Here is a 17272-nt window from a genome sequence, read left to right as displayed (position 1 = left end):
TCTGAGGTTGAGGGAGTCCAAAACAAGAGCACATAGTTTGAAGGTGAGGGGGAAAGACTTAAAAGAAATAAAAGTGGTAATCTTTTCTCGGAGTGTATAGAATGAACTGCCAAAGGAAGTGTTAGTGGCTGGGAAAATTACAACATTTAAAAGCCATTTGAATGGGTACTTGAATAGGAAGGGTTATGGGCCAAGTGCTGGCAAATGGGACGTGATTAATTGAGGACACCAGGTCGTCATGGACAAGTTGAACCGAAAGGTCTGTTTCTGTGCTGTATGACAGAATAAGGCCTTCTTTCCAGGAACACGTACATCTTTACGAAGCTTCAGAATCAATTGAGTATATTTACTTTTCTGTTTAGGGAATCATCATTACACGCAATACATCAGATGTGGCCTCAGAAAGCCCCTGTACAGATGTAGGAAAATATCCTGATAGTTTTTGAATGGAATAGAATAATTCCATATATTTTCCTAACCACTCACTACATCCGCATAATAGCTTTGTGTGATGCATGTATCAGGATACACAAATCCTTTTGTACCACTGAGTTTTGTGAGCTCTCTCCTTTTAAGTAGTTTACGATTGTTTTACCCTTTTGTCACAACATAAGCTTCATTCAAGCAGGCTAAACTGTTTCGGCTAAAGGTTTACACACTAACCTCCCCTGTCTCTACACTGTTACAACCTCGCTACCTCCACTTGACATCTTATTAAATTAATACCTTGGTGGCTGAACTAATTGATGTCCAATCCAATCACTCCCCACATCCGAATCATTGACAGGTTCGACATAGTTGTAATCATGCACTGATCTCTCAGGAACTCCATCACGTTAACGCTTTCCAAATTGACAACAAACATCAATCCCTACTGTCGATTTCCTGATAGTTACTCAGGGTTCCCTCTTCCTGTGTAGCAGCTTAGAAAGGTTAGATGGCCCCACATGTGCTGTGTAATGCACTCAAATTGCAGAATGACTTTATCATCTTCCTTTGTAAATCCTTAGAGGGCAAAAAGATGTCCTCGTGTTTCATTGCTGATGGGCTGAATTGGACCTTCCTCTCCCTCTGTAACAGAATCGAGGGTTTGAGTGATAGAACAAGACATGGGTTAGGAATAGCAGGTGGCCATTCAGCCTTTCGCTCCTGCTGCTCCATTCAGCATGTGCATTGTTGATGTGATTGTAACTAAACATCCCTTTCCTGTCTGTTCCGAATAAACATAGATTTTTTTGATCAATAATGATCTATGGAACTCAATTTTGAATGTTTTTATTAACCCAGTCTTCACTGCTGCTTGGGCGTGGGAACACTACAGATCACACAATCCTAAAGAGAAAGGAACATCCCTGTCTCATCAGAAATGGAAATGCCCTTATTCTTAAAATGTGTCCCCCTCAAGCCAATCACCACTTTTTTGACACAGGGACACAACAATTAGAAACAGATATAGGCCATTCAAAACTTAAACCTGTCCACATTTCCTTTAACAACTGACAATCAAATACTTACCAAATTTAACCTCAACTAAGGATAGATGAACTCCAGATACCATAAGCTCACAAGAGTGTAAGAAATTGGAACATAGAACAGTGCAGCACAGCACAGTCCTTCAGCCTTCGATGTTGTGTCAATCTTTTATCCTAGTCTAAGACTAAGCTAAACTTCATACCCTTCATTTTATTATCATCTATGTGTTTATCCAAGAGTTTCTTGAATGTCCCTAATGTATCTGATTCTACTACCACTGCTGGCTGTGCATTCCATGCACCTACCACTATCTGTAGGAAGAAAATACTGTCTCTGGCATCCCCTCTCAGCCTTCCTCCAATCACTTTAAAATTATGCTCCCTGTGTGATAGCAATTTCCACACATGTAAAAAGTCTCCAGTTGTCCACTCCATCTATGCCTAATCATCTTGCACACCTATATTATGTAGCTCTCATCCTTCCTCACTCCAATGCAAAAACCCTAGCTCCCTTAGAAAATCTGCATAAGACATGCCCTCCTGCACAGGCAACATTCTGGTAAATCCTTTCTGCACCCTCTGGAAAGTTTCCAATTTCTTTCCCTAATGGTGCGATCAGAAGTCAACACAATACTTCACGTGTGGTCTAACCAGGGCTTTATAGAGCTATAGCATAATCTTGCGGCTCTTAAACTCAATTTCTCTGTTCACAAAAACCAAATCACCATGCTTCTCTTAATAGCCCTATCAACTTGAATGGCAACTTGTAGGTACCGAAGGACTTGGAGCCTAAGATCCGTCTGTTCCTCCACACGGCCAAAAATGCTACCTTTGATCCTCTAAACTGCATTTGAACTCGATTTTCAAAAATGAATCAATTCAGAAAATAGGAAATTGGAGTAGAATTAAGCCATTTAGCCAATCGGATCTGGTGTGCCGTTTGAATCGGTCGGAAACGTTTCTCAGCTACATTCTTCTGCCTTCGCCAACTGATCAAATGGTTCCCTTATTAATGAATAACGTATTTATCTCTATCTTATATAAATGACTTTTTTCTGTCTGCAGGAGTGTGCATGTCTTAGTGTGTAAGTGTTGATACCTGTATCTATGTGTGTTGTGTGTTTAATGTGTCTATGTATGTTTGTGTGTATCTCTGTCTGCATCTCTGTTAAACGTGATCTTTGAAGATTTTGGGGTAAATCCATTGAAATTGACACCAGCACCCTCATCCTTCCTCCATCTCTACTGCCTGTCAATTTTAAGTGTAGAGCCGTAAAATGCCACCCTCTGCTGTCCTACCCTGGCTAAATGTCATTTTATTCTCTCTCAGATGACATCAAATTCTGTAAATCTCTCAGATTGCACGGCTGCTTGGGTTTTCAAATAAAGCCTTTTTAAACACAGAGCACTTTCGTTTGTTGCCTAGAGATATTGTTCTTGAGATATTACCAACATCAATGTGTCAGTTTCAGGACTTTTCAATCTTTTCTCACTTGTAATTTGTAAGACTGCATAACAAAAGTTTTCAAGTTAACGAACGTGTAAGAAATGCATTACATCAATTTACAAATGTTTCAGTCGACCTTCATTGGATGCAGTTGCAGTGGAAATACTCTTTAATGTGTACAGTCCATGTCACGAATAATCTTCAAAGACAAATCACTTCCACGTTTTTTAGATTAGATTAGATTACTTACAGTGTGGAAACAGGCCCTTCGGCCCAACAAGTCCACACCGACCCGCCGAACGAAACCCACCCATACCCCTACATTACCCCTTACCTAACACTACGGGCAATAGCATGGCCAATTCACCTGACCCGCACATCTTTGGACTGTGGGAGGAAACCGGAGCACCCGGAGGAAACCCACGGACACGGGGAGAACGTGCAAACTGTAGAAGGAGCGCAGACATTACTCTACATGAGCATTCTCCATTCTTAGGGTCCTCAGTACAATTACAATACTCCCTACACATGCTTATATGTGTGTGTGTGTGCGTGTGTGTGTGCTGATGGTGCTGTCAGGTTGGATGGTGCTGTGAGCTGGCTCCTGCCCAGGCTGAAACTCTGATGTGAGAAAGTGAGGTCTGCAGATGCTGGAGATCACAGTGCTGGAAAAGCACAGCAGGTCAGGCAGCTTTCGAGGAGCAGGAAAATTAACGTTTTGGGCTAGACCACTTCACCAGGAATGCCATCGATGTAGTAGAGTATGATAGCCATCTGAGGAGGCATTGCTTCACTTTGAACACCACAGAGGCTGACATATCCGCTATGCACATGCATACACACAGAGACACGCAGGTACACACAGAGGCGAATACAGACACGCAAAGACACACATTATTGATTATAGATACACACACAAAAAAGAACTGACGCAGTAACACAGATACTAATAAAGACATACAGAGACACATACCGATTCACTGATGCGCATGCACACACAGATGCAATGTCATCAATACAGACATACTATACACACTCTGACACACTGATGTTGATACAGACATTGAGAGTCTGCCAGTATTTACTTTTCGCGTGATGACATTCCCAATATTTTACTTGCTGTGTCTGGCGCGTGTTAATATTTCTATTGCACTGCAAGAGATCATCTGCACCCTCTCTATAGCTTCCACATTTTTCTATGACAAGTCGACCAGAACTGAACACAATGTTCCACGTGTAGTGTTACCTCACGGTGATGAATCCTTCCGCAAATTCAAGCAAACAGCAAGAAAAGCTCAACTCGCAACGTAAGCTGTTAAAGTACGAGTGCCAAATCTCAAACTTCACTCTTTAAGTATAAATAATTTCAATTTATTCCTTAACTCTAAAAGTGAACATTGAAGAACAGCTATTCAAAACCCGAAGCCCCTCTTTCTCTGAACTGGTTGGTATTTGTCTCCAACTTTATAACAACATAATGTTCCAATAAGAAAAAGCCGTATTAAAATTGCATCAACTTAATTTCAAAACCACACAGCATCGGTCATCTCCAGTGTCATCTTTCTTTCAGCTGAAGATCTTGCTGGGTTGTCTTCTGAATTTTTAGTGCAAGGTTGTTTCATACATAAACGGTATCTTTGTCAGAGAGAGTTTTGCATGGCTGTCTCTCTCTAGATGGCAGTTACTCTCAGCCCAACTAGCGAACTGCCAGCATCTTTTATGCCACTCAATATTTGATCATCTAATTGATTAGATGTTGGAAAACAATAAATTCAAAATCGATTCACTTTTGTGTCCTAGGGCATAATTTAAACTAAATGGTTAAATTCGAATTGTTGTCATTCAGCAACCAAAACTCATGGTCTCTGTTTCACAGCCAAACGTTGCATGTTTCATATTTTCCAGTAACTCTGGGATTGCACGCTGGTCATACGAAGGTGCTTGCAAGCTCTCAGTGGAGAACAACTTTCACTCTCTCTTAAAAGGTACAATAAACACCTTCAACTTCATAACAGTGGTTTATTCCGAGCTTTACAGAAACGTAGCATAATCTCACAACTCTGAAATTCAGTTCCGTAGTTTGTGAAAGCCAAAACAACATACACTTTCTTAACAATCACATCAACCTGGGTCAAGATTAGGGTCGTGTTGGAAAAGCAGAGCAGGTCAGGCAGCATCCGAGGAGCGGGAAAATTGATGTTTCAGACAGAAGCCCTTCATTTGATTATAAAGAGCTTCTGCTTGAAACGTCGACTTTCCTGCTACTCGGATACTGCGTGACCTGCTGTGCTTTCAAGCACCACCCTAATCTTGACTCTGATATCCACTTTCTGCAGTCCTCGCTTTTGCCGATTTACCATCAACCTGGGTGGTAACTGTGTGAGATCTTTGGACATGGACCCCAAGATCCCTCTGTTCCTCCGCACTGCCAAGAATACTGCCTTTAGCCCAATATTCTACATTCAAATTCGACCCTCCAAAGTGAATGACTTCACATTTTCTCAGGTTTACCTTGATCTGCTTCTCATCAGCTCAGTTCTGAATCCTGTCAATGTTCCCTTGCAACTTACAACACACCTCAACATTATCCAGAACTCCATCAACCTTTGTGTTTTCGGCAAACGTATTGATCCACACGTCCACTTCCTCATCCAAGCCATTAGTAAAAATGACAAAGAGCAGAAGCCCTAAAACTGATTCTGCTGGACACCATTAATCACAGAGCTCCAGACTGAATGTTTTCTATCTAATACCAACCTCAGCCTTCTATGGGCCAGAAATTGTGTATCCAGACAACCAGATTTCCCTGCATCCCATGCCGACTTACTTTCTGAATGAGCCTACTGTGGGTAACTTTACCAAACGTCTTGCTAAAATCTATATACACCACATCCATTGATCTACCTTCATAAATGTGCTTTGTCACATCGTCAAATGATTCAAAAAGATTCGTAAGGCATGACCTGCCCCTCACAAAGGCATACTAACTATCTCTATCAAGCGATGATTTTTTTCCACGTAATCATAAATCACGTCTCTCAGAATCGTCTCCAATTCTTTGACCACCACTGTCGTGAGACTGATTAGTCTATAATTCCCAAGATTATCCCTATTCCATTGCTTGAACAAGGGAATAACATTTGCCAACCTCTTTTCATCTGGCCTGACTCCAGTGGACAATGAGGATGCAAATTTAATTGCCAAACGCGCAGCAATCTCTTCTCTCGTTTACTGTAGACTACTTACTTATATTCTGTTTGGCCAAGGAGAATTATCTATCCTTGTGTTTCTCAAATTTTTCGTCACACCCTCCTGTTCTAGCATATCAGCCTGTTTCATGCTCTCCCCATAAACTTCAATGCCCCTCTCAGTACTGAATACTGAAGCAAAGCATTCATTAATGACCTCCCCTACCTCTTCCACCTCATGACGCAAATTGCCTCCACAATCTGTGATGAGCCCTACCCTCACTCTGTCCGTCCTCTTGTTCCTGACATATGTGTAGAACATCTTCGCTTTTATCCACAAAGACTTTTTCATGCCTGCTTCTTGCTCTCCTGAGTTCATTCTTCAGTTCCTTCCTGGTTAACTTGCAACCCTCTAGAGCCCTGTCTGATCCTTGCCTCCTCAACCTTAAGAAAACTTCCTCCTCCCTTTTGACTAGATATTCTACATCTCTTAGCACAATAGAAGTATGAAGCTGCAAATGGAAGGGAGCTACATATCCTGTCACTTCTAGCATGGGCTGCAAGTTTCCCCAGACTGGGCAGTGATCGAACACAATGTTACTGAACAATGTACTAGGGTGATGGACACAGCTCTACATACTGGGAGAGTAGCTGCTCCTTGTTTACAGTTCAATGCACTGGGATGGTGTACACAGCTCGACATGCTGGGAGGGTAACTCCTCCAGGTTTAGAAATCAATGCACTGGATTGGTGTACACAGCACTACATGCTGGGAGGGTAACTGCTCCTGGTTTACAGATAAATGCAATGTGGGATGTACACAGCTGTACATGCTGCGAGGGTAAGTTTTCCAGCTTTGTAGAGCAATTCACTGTTACACACTGCACAGCCCCCCATGGACTGGTGAGGTCTGCACTGTCTGTACACAGCGCTGGGTTGTATTGAGCAGTACACTAGCCTGGTCTGCACTGTGCTTCATGCTAAACGGATGTCTCCTCTGTATTATAGTATCTGTTTCTGTGTGGCGGATTGGGCATCTGATATAATTGACCATTTGAACTTATCTTTTAGCATATTTATTTTATGTTTTTATTCTTGTTATTAGATGCTATCCCCAAACTCTGATATCTCCAGCTAGTCCTATTTCGCTGACAATAGCCACGTTGATTCGATTTGTCAGTGAAGTAATCATCCAATTATAGCATGAATCTCCGTCCTTCTATACCTTAACCTAGCAGTTGGTGCTCATATCCCTGGATTCCCATGGACATCATTATCAATCTCAGAAACAATTGCAAGATGTATGGCTTGAGCTCTCCTGTATATTCCAGCTGTGGGTCCCAATTGGCTCCTTATTGTATCGAGAGCTGGCATTGTGAAGCCGTGTTTGTTCAGATTTCTTCCTCCCATGGGCCATCTAGGACACCAGACACAATGCTTATGGTTACACAAAGGCCCTGACCAAAATAGCCAAAATGTCCACGCCAACATCGTTCGAAATGGACTGCCACGTCCATTGAAAAAGTCCCATTTTCTGGTGCATGATAATTGCGAGGAAGACCAGGGGATGTGCTTCATAACTAACCTACACAACCCCGAGATTCCTGGGGATGTCCGACACCCATCTCATCAGAATGTTCTTTCTAGCACAAAATGAAAGAATACTAAAAAATTTCTTCCAAAGATGGGTGATCTGGCAAACCCAAGAGGTGAGACATCAGATCTACCTTGACATCGGTTCCCAAGACCCCTTCCAAAACACTCGCTATAGGACCCTGATACCTACGAGGTTAGTGGCATGACCATAAACAATGAGTATGCGTACTCACATCTGTCTTACATTTGGACACGCTGGGGACGCTCCTTTCTTAAATTTGGCAAGCCACTCCGATGCCAAATAAACCATGTGGAGTCCCTTCAGTTGCATAGCTTGCGTCCTATTGCAAATCTAAATCTTCTAGACATTCTTCCAAATATCTGCCCACTCCTCTGTTGAAGATTCCATCCCCAATTGCTGAAACCAAATTCCACACAGTTGCTCGATGTCCTTTGAGACACTACCTCCTACTAAATGCTAGAGAGTGCTGACCGAGAGAGGTCCCGTGGACTGAAGCACTTTCACCTCCATATTCGACTTATCAGGACTAACCATTAATGTAGTTTTTTTTTCTGTATGAAATCCCTAATCTCATAGATAGCTCATATTTCTGGCTCAGCTGCTCGAAAGACGTTAAGCCCACCCCGTCAATTAAGTCTCCCAAACAAAAAAGTCCTCTGGACTCCCAGAGCCAAAAGCCAGAATCCACCCATCCTACAATGGGAGTAAAAGGGGAAGTGTTTTTTTTTGTAAATTGCCCTCACTTTGTTGCATTATTCTCCATGCTTTAACTGTGTTAAGGAGAGTTGGATTTCTGCAATAATCCATAACAGTCCCCAGCTTGTCCATGAACAACAGATTAGTGAGAGGGCATTTTGCCTGGGAGGCATTGATGTCCAACCACATTGACCGCGGGTCTTGGCAAATCAAATCAACCAAATAGGCTAGGAGGGAACTCAATTGGTATTCGTTAAAGTGTGTAAAATCCACATCCCTCAGCTCCCGCGGAAACTGCAATTGCGTGAGCTCCATAAGAGGCCGCCTGTGATCTCAAATAAAACATCAAAGCCGACTGTAAAGCTCCGGATAGGCTGCCGGGGCAGTATCAAAAGGTGCATTTGCCTGGGATTTAATAAACGGAGGAACACATTCATTTTGACAGGAGATATTCTTCCCAACTAGGATAGAGAAAGATCCTCCCAGTGCTGAAGGTCCTGCAGGAAAATAGCTTTATCTCATTGATTTAAGGCTGGAGTGATAAAAATGCCTAAATACAGGAAACCTCCCTCTGACCATGAGAAAGTGAATCGGATTCCACCTCCCAGATTGGGTATTCTAATAAGACCCCGACAGGAATGGTCTCCGATTTCATAAAGTTATTTTTATACCCCAAGAAAGATCCAAACACATTAATCACTCGGGGCACAGATAGTTAGTTGGAAAGAAAAAAACGTCATCTGCATAAAGTGTGATCTTATGCCATCCTGATACTACCTCCAGGGCAGTAATATTGTGGTCCCTCCCGATGGGCTCTGCCAACGGCTCAATCACCAATATAAATAGTAACGGTGAACGGGGACACCCTTGACGGCTGACTCTGCCATTGCTAAAATTGTCAGACCTTATACCATGAGTGACTAGATAATACTGTCACTCGAGGAGAAAGTGAGGACTGCAGATGCTGGAGGTCACAGCTGAAAATGTGTTGCTGGAAAAGTGCAGCAGGTCAGGCAGCATCCAAGGAGCAGGAGAATCGACGTTTCGGGCAAGAACCATTCTTCAGGGCTAACGAAGGGCTCATGCCTGAAACGACGATTCTCCTGTTCCTTGGATGCTGCCTGATCTTCTGCGCTTTTCCATCAACACATTTTTAATACTGTCACCCACCCGACAAAAGCCTCTCCAAGGCCAAACCATTCCAGACATAATAGAGGTACGGCTACTCCACCCGGCCAAGCCTGGAATCGACCATAGCTGGCACACCTGAACCATATCAGCACTCTCCTGTTCTGATTAGACCACATGTGACCCCAAATAAAACCTGTTTGGCCCTATTTCACAATGAAGGGCAAGACCTTCTCTAGCTTCAACGCCGGCATTTTCAACAAAATATGAAAGTCCACATTTAATAAGGATAAAGGCCTTTATGAAGTGCAATCCTCGAGAGAATAAGACAAATATTTCCTTCTCTCAAGAAGATGGGAGGCAGGCCTGACTGTATGAAGAATTGTACATATCCAACATTAGCCCAGTCAGCATGTCTACGAACTCCTTTTAAATCTCGCACTAAAATCCATCTGGGCCCCGTGCGTTACCACTCTGGAGCTGCCTCACGGCCTCCTGTATCTTTTGGCATGTCAGAGGGGCATTTGAAAGAGACACCTGCTCTGAAGTTACACCTGGGAGGCCAGGGTACTTAAAAAGGACTTCATTGTCGCCAATCTGTCCTTACAGCCCTCTGACTGGAAGAGCCCAGAAAAGAACTTCATGAATGCTGCTTTAATCTTTCTGGGATCGCAGGTGATTTTAACAGCACACGTACTAATGGATGTGATAGACTGGGGGCACTCTTCTTTCTGGCCAAGTATGCCAGATATCTACCCGAGTTATCACATTAATCGAATACCCTCTTTTCGGAAATGAAATCGCTATTTTTGCTGTCTGGGTGAGAGCAGCGTTCAGAGTAGCACGGAGCATTGTAATCTGCTGCAACTTAGTTACAGACAGTCTGTCAAAATACGCTCTGTCAACTGCTGCTCTCCCTTCTACCGCTTCCGAGTCGCCGAGTAAGACATAATCAAAACCCTTGCATAGGCCTTGGCAGTCTCCCAAAGCACCGTCAGATTACTGGCCGTCCAAATTGATGTGCAAATTTTTTTAAATCCCATGAAAAATATTCAACAAGAAAGCAAATCTTAGCAGGACTTATTCACTTAATGGCAAGGTGCTAAGGAGTGTTGCTGGACAAAGAGACCTTGGAGTGCAGGTTCATAGCTCCTTGAAAGTGGAGTCGCAGATAGATACGATAGTGAGAAAGGCGTTTGATATGCTTTCCTTTATAGGTCAGAGTATTGAGTACAGTAGGTGGGAGGTCATGTTGCGGCAGTACAGGACATTGGTTAGGCCACTGTTGGAATATTAGGTATAATTCTGGTCTCCTTCCTATCGAAAAATGGGAAACGTGAAAGGGTTCGGAAAAGATTTACAAGGATGTTGCTAGGGTTCGAGGATTTCAACCACAGGGAGAGACTGAATAGGCTGGGGTTGTTTTCTCTACAGCGTCATAGCCTGAGGGGTGACCTTATAGGGTTTAAAAAATTATGAGGGGCATGGATAGGAGAAATAGATAAAGTCTTTTCCCTGGGGTCGGGGAGTCCAGAACTAGAGGGCATAGGTTTATGGTGAGAGTGGAAAGATATAAAGGAGACCCAAGGATCAACTGTTTCACGAAGAGGGTGGTACGAATATGGAATGATCTGCCAGAGGATGTGGTGGAGGCTGGTACAATTACAACATTTAAGAGGCATTTGGATGGGTATATGAATAGGACGCGTTTGGACCGATATGTGCTGGGTGCTGGCAGGTGGGACTAGATTGGGTTGGGACATCTGGTCGGCATTTATGGGTTTGACCGAAGGATCTGTTTCGATGGTGTGCATCTCTACGACTCTATGACTAGCTATCCTTCAGGAGGAAGGTATCTATGCACCACTGATGAGAGCCTGTCCCATCGCCACCACCCTAAAAATCCATGTACACTGCCACATGATCAGAAATGGCTATGTTCCCAATTCTACAAGGCAGCACTGAATTCAAAAAGGCCAATAGGGCAAAAACGTGTCATTGCTAGTTTGGCACTTATGTGGGTTAGGTAAAAAGGTGAAGGCCGTACCCGAAGGGTGAACAATCTCCAAACATCCACCAAGCCCAGCTCCCTGTTTAGATCCACCAGCTGCCTAGATTGCAGGGAAATATCGTCGAGAACGCTTAAGACCCTATCCACCTTGGGATCCATATATTGGTTAAAGTCTCCGCCTAAAATTGTATAATGCCCCCCAAGGGCCATCAACCTGGAGAGTGCATCCGTTAATTTGAAGGGTATACCAGGGGCAAGATGGAGGACGGGAAAACTTTCTGGCGGTAAGAACCGCTCCTTTTTATTTTAGGTATTTTAGGTGCTGGAAGTGATTTCCTCGAATTCCAGGAGCAGCAATTAGTTTTATATGCTGTTGCAATGTTTTGGAAGTTTTGGGGGAAAAGAACAATGTCAAAACAGCAACAGATTTAAAAGCGGGAAGAACAGACTAAAGAAGCATATGGTGAGGACAGTGCAGGCAGAGAGAGAGAGAGAGAACCTGTACAATTACTGCATTTCCTGTTTTTGAATCCATGCATCGCTGGACATCGGACTGCGTCTGCAAAAACTAACAAACAGTGAATTCCACGACTAATCTTGGAGAAACCTGTTTGGGTGAAGTTCACAACAAAGAATCAGATCAGTTAATCAATATTTTAATTCTGTACAACAGAAAAGCTGCAGAAGTGAGTATAGTGGGTTCTTTCTTTATCAAATGTTTTTGGAGATAAGTCTCTTGATTAAACTTAAAATAAAAGCCATAGCTATTAATTTAACCTGGTGCAGTGTTTTGTAGAGGAATAAGACGGTGTTATTTTCTGGGCCGTATATTGTGAAGGAACAAAATTGGCCTTTGCAGTGATATGTACTTCTTGTCAGATGTGGGAGTTTAAACAGAGTTTCAGGGTTACTACGGATCATATCTGCGACAAATGCTGTTGGATGCGAGTCTTACCAGATCAAATGGATCGGTTGGATAGACAGTTAGAATCGATGAGGAATTTGCAAAGCAACAGTATGTGATGGATGGCAGTTATAGGAAGGGGGAAAAGTCTTAGATACAGTCACATAGATGTGTTAACTCCAAGAAGGGTAAGAGAGGTAGGCACCCAGAGCAGGAGTCTTTTGTGGATGTACCCATTTCAAACAGATATGCTGTTTTGGAAAATATAGGGGTGATGGATTCTCAGGGGAACGTAGCACGAACAGTGAAGTTTCTGGTATTGTGACTGGTTCTAATGCAACGAGTGGTACATCGGCTTCCAAGAGATCGATTGTTTTAGGGAATTCTGTAGTCAGAGGTACAGACAGACGTTTCTGTGGCCAGTCGAGGAAAAGCAGAATGGAGTGTTGTTTCCCTGGTGCCAGAATCAAGAATGTCTCAGAGATTCTGCAGAATATTTTCACAGGGGGGAGAGGGTTCAGCGAGAGGTCATTGTCCACATTGGACCAACGATATATGAAGGGAAATGGTTGAGATTCTGAAGTGACATTAGAGAGAGTTAGGCAGAAATTTAAGAAGAAGTCCTCAAGCGTACTAATATCTGGATTACTCCAGCGCTACGATCTAGTGAGGGCAGGAATAGGAGGATAGAACTGATGATTGAATGGCTCAGGAGCTGCTGCATTGGAGAAGGACTCACATTTTTGAATCATTGGAATCTCTTTTGTGGTAGAAGTGACCTGTACAAGAAGGACATATTGCACCTAAATCGGAAGGGGAGTAACATTGTGAAAGGGAAATTGCTCGGGAGGTTTTAAACTAGTAAGGCAGATGAACTCAGGGCATGGTTAGGAACACGAGACTGGGATATCATAGCAATTACAGAAGCATGGCTGTGCTGAGAGAGGATATTCCCGGAAATATATCCAGGGGCATAATTTGGGTGGAACTGATAAATAAGGAAGAGATGATCACCTTTTTGGGATTGTATTATAGACCCCCCCAATAGTCAGAGGGAAATTGAGAAACAAACTTGTAAGAATATCTCAGCTATCCATAAGAATAATAGGGTAGGCATAGTAGAAGATCTTTAACTTTCCATAGACTGGGACTTCCAATGTGCTAAAGGTTTAGATGGAGATGAATTTCTTAACTGCGCACAAGACAGTTTTCAGATTTAATATGTGGATATACCAACTAGAGAACTTGACCTACCCTTGGCAAATATAGCAGAGCAGGTGACTCAGGTGCCAGTGGGCAAGACATTTGGGGCCAGCGACCATAATTCTATTCGTTTTAAAATAGTGTTGGAAAAGGATAGACCAGAACTAAAAGTTGAAGTTCTAAATTGGAGAAAGGCCAATTTTGACGATATTATGCAAGAACTTTCGAGAGCTGATTGCAGGCAGATTTTCGCAGGTAAAGGGATGGCTGGAAAATGGGAAGCCTTCAGAAATGAGATAACAAGAATCCAGAGAAAGTATATTCCTGTCAGGGTGAAATGAAAGGCTGTTAGGTATATGGAATGCTGGATAACCAAAGAAATTGAGGGTTTTGTGAAGAAAAAGATGGAAGCATATGTCAGGTATAGACAGGATAGATCGAGTGAATTCTTAGAAGAGTACAAGTAAAGTAGGAGCATACGTAAGAGGGAAATCAGGAGGGCCGAAAGGGGACATGAGATAGCTTTTCCAAATATAATTAAGGAGAATGCAAAGGGCTTTTACATATATATTAAGGACAAAAAGGAAACTAAGGAGAGAATAGGGCCCTTCAAACATCAGCAAGGCGGCCTTTGTGTGGAGCTGCAGAAAAGGGGGCTATACTAAATGAATATTTTGCATCAGTATTTACTGTGGAAAAGGATATGGAAGATATAGACCGTAGGGAAATAGATGGTGACATCTTGAAAAATGTCCAGATTACAGAGGAGGAAGTGCTGGATGTCTTGAAACGGGAAAAGGTGGATAAACCCCCAGGTCCTGATCAGGTGTACCCGAAAACTCTGTGGGAAGCTAGAGAAGAGATTGCCGGGCCCCTTGCTGAGGTATTTGCATAATCCTTAGTCGCACATGAGGTGCTGGAAGACTGAAGGTTGGCAAATGTGGTGCCACTATTTAAGAAGGACGGTAAAGACAAACCAGAGTACTATAGATCGTTGAGCCTGACCTCGGTGGTCGGCAACTTGTTGGAGGGAATCCTGAGGGATATGATGTACATGTAATTTGAACAGCAAGGACTGATTAGGGATAGCCACCATGGCTTTGTGCGTGGGAAATCATGTCTCACTAACTTGATTGAGTTTTTTGAAGAAGTAACATAGTGATTGATGAGGGCAGAGCAGTGGATATGGTCTATTTGGACTTCAGTAAGGCATTCTACAAGGTTCCCCATGGGAGACTCATGAGCAAGGTTAGATCTCATGGAATACAGGGGAACTAGCCATTTGGATACAGAAATGGTTCAACCGTGGAAGAGAGAGGGTGGTGGTGGAGGGTTGTTTTTCCGACTGGAGGCCTGTGACCAGTGGAGTGCCACAAAGATCTGTGCTGGGTCCACTCCTTTTTGGCATTTGCATAAATGATTTGGATGCGAGCATAAGAGATAGAGTTAGTAAGTTTGCAGATGACACCAAAATTGCAGGTGTAGTGGACAGCGAAGAGGGTCACCTCAGATTACAACAGGATCTGGACCAATTGATCCAATTGGTTGAGAAGTGGCAGATGGAATGTAATGCAGATAAATGCGAAGTGCTGCATTTTGGGAAAGCAAATCTTTGCAGAACTTATGCTCTTAATGGAAAGGTCCGAGGGAGTGTTGCTGAACAAAGAGACCTTGGAGTGCAGGTTCATTGCTCCTTGAAAGTGGAATCGCAGGTATTTTAAATAGTGAATAAGGTGGTTCGTATGCTTTCTTTTTTTGTTCAGAGTATTGAGTACAGGAGTTGGGAAGTCATGTTGCAGCTGTACAGTACATTGTTTAGAACACTGTTGGAATATTGCGTGTCATTCTGGTATCCTTCCTATCAGAAAGATATTGTGAAACCTGAACGGGATCAGAAAAGTTTTACAAGGATGTTGCCAGGGTTGGAGGATTTCAGCTATAGGGAGAGGCTGAACAGGCTGGGGCTGTTTTCTGTGGAGCGTCGGAGGCTGAGAGGAGTCCTTATAGAGTTGCACAAAATTATGAGGGGCATGGATAGAGTAAATAGGCAAAGTCATTTCCATGGGGTTGGAGAGCCCAGAAGTAGAGGGCTTAGGTTTAGGGTGAGAAGTGAAAGATATAAAAGACACCTGAAAGTCAACTTTTCAAGGGTGGTACATGTATGGAATGAGCTACCAGAGGAAGTGTTGGAGGTTCGTAAAATTGGAACATATAAGAGACATTTGGATGGATATATGAATAAGAAGGGTTTCCAGGGATATGGGCGGGGTACTGTCAGGTGGGACTAGATTGTGTTGGGATATCTAGTCGGCATGGATGGGTTGGACCGAAGGGTCTGTTTCCATGCTGTACATCTCTATGTCTCTATGACTCGTTCCCATGTTCCTGTCTATGTATTAAAGCTTTATGGATCAGTAAAAGCTGACATTCTTCTTTAATTTGGACAAACAACTGATATAGAAGGTTCTTCTGAATAAGAAAAGCTATTCCTCTACATTTTCAATTAAAGGATAAAAATAACACCCAGCCAAACACCCTCTTCTGTAACGTTAAATGTTCCTTATCGATTAGATGTCTTTTTTCCGGCACCAAGGCTACATCGACCCTTTCCTTTCGAAGGCCTGAATGACTCCCGTTTAATGTTTCAGGTGCACAATTTAAACGAGCCGTTAGCCAAACCCTCCAAAACAGCCCGTGACCCCTCTGTGAGGAAGATCCCCTTTTATTGCGCACTGCGAGAAAGTGGTAAACAGTTCATATAAACTTGAAAATACAACTGCAAAAACTACCAACTCAAAACTCCTAACAACTCCTTGTTCAATGAAACAACATATAACACAAGTAAGAGGTGATTCTCCCTCCTTCCCCACTGGGAGCGCTCGTATAAACCCACTAATCACCCTTGGCTCCTACTAGCTGAAGCTGCTCGCCAAACCCATACAAAACAAACTTTATAAAGTTACATGTGTCTTACAACAAGAAAATTAGAAGTGGGTACTCAACCCCTCCCATCCATATCCAAGGCAGTCCTGGTGAAAAAAAATGTAACCCTCCATCAACACCCCCTCACCTCCCACCGAACACTGCTGCCAATCCGTACTAAGAGAAACGAAAAGGAAATTAGCGATAAAAGGATTAATGAGAGGGGAGGAAGAAAGGAGAAAAGAGAGAAAGAGAAATGAATGTGACGCTCACATATTAAAAAACACAAAGCCAGGTAAACGTGGCAATCCACAGAGGAAACAAAGAGAACATCATTGTCCATACTCGTTGCGCCAGCCAATGTATCTTAAGGTGTCCCGGAAGTCCTTTGCATTTTCTAGTGAGGCAAAATTAAACACTGACCCTCCGTGGTTGAAACGTAATATTGTCGGGTATCTTACAGTATACTGAATATTCAATTCCCTCAGCCTCCTTTTTACTCTTTCAAAGGCCTGCCTCGTGTGGACCATGGCCATAGAAAGATCCTGGAAAAACATAATTCGTGATCCTTTGGATATAAGAGCCGGTGGATCCTTCCCCTGTGCTGGAGACCCATTTGTTTCTCTCCATAGTGCTGGATTTGCACAAGGACTGGGCGGGAGTGCTGGTCTCACCCGTGCTTG

This window comes from Hemiscyllium ocellatum, chromosome 5, assembly GCF_020745735.1.
Source record: "Hemiscyllium ocellatum isolate sHemOce1 chromosome 5, sHemOce1.pat.X.cur, whole genome shotgun sequence".
Lineage (NCBI taxonomy): Eukaryota > Metazoa > Chordata > Chondrichthyes > Orectolobiformes > Hemiscylliidae > Hemiscyllium > Hemiscyllium ocellatum.
This window is presented reverse-complemented; position numbering follows the sequence as displayed.